Here is a 285-nt window from a genome sequence, read left to right as displayed (position 1 = left end):
TGCACGTTATGAAAAACAGAGGCAGGTAGCAAGGAATCGCGATTAGTTTAAATAGATTCTGTAGTTCTACATGATATATGAATCATTTTGATCCTGAATGCTGAAAATCATACACAAAAAGGACATTCAAACGAGTCATAAACTCGTACAAAAAAGATATCTTCAATATTTTTTTTCTATTTCTCCTGTGTTGCAATTGTAGATAAATATCACTTTAAGATTTTCGGGCAAGTGTTAGCGTGCGGTGAAATAAAAAAAATATATATTTCTTGTTTTTCTTTAAAA

Source organism: Penaeus monodon, chromosome 24 (genome assembly GCF_015228065.2).
Source record: "Penaeus monodon isolate SGIC_2016 chromosome 24, NSTDA_Pmon_1, whole genome shotgun sequence".
NCBI lineage: Eukaryota > Metazoa > Arthropoda > Malacostraca > Decapoda > Penaeidae > Penaeus > Penaeus monodon.
The sequence above is the reverse complement of the archived record's forward strand: the minus strand, read 5'-3'. Positions refer to the sequence as shown.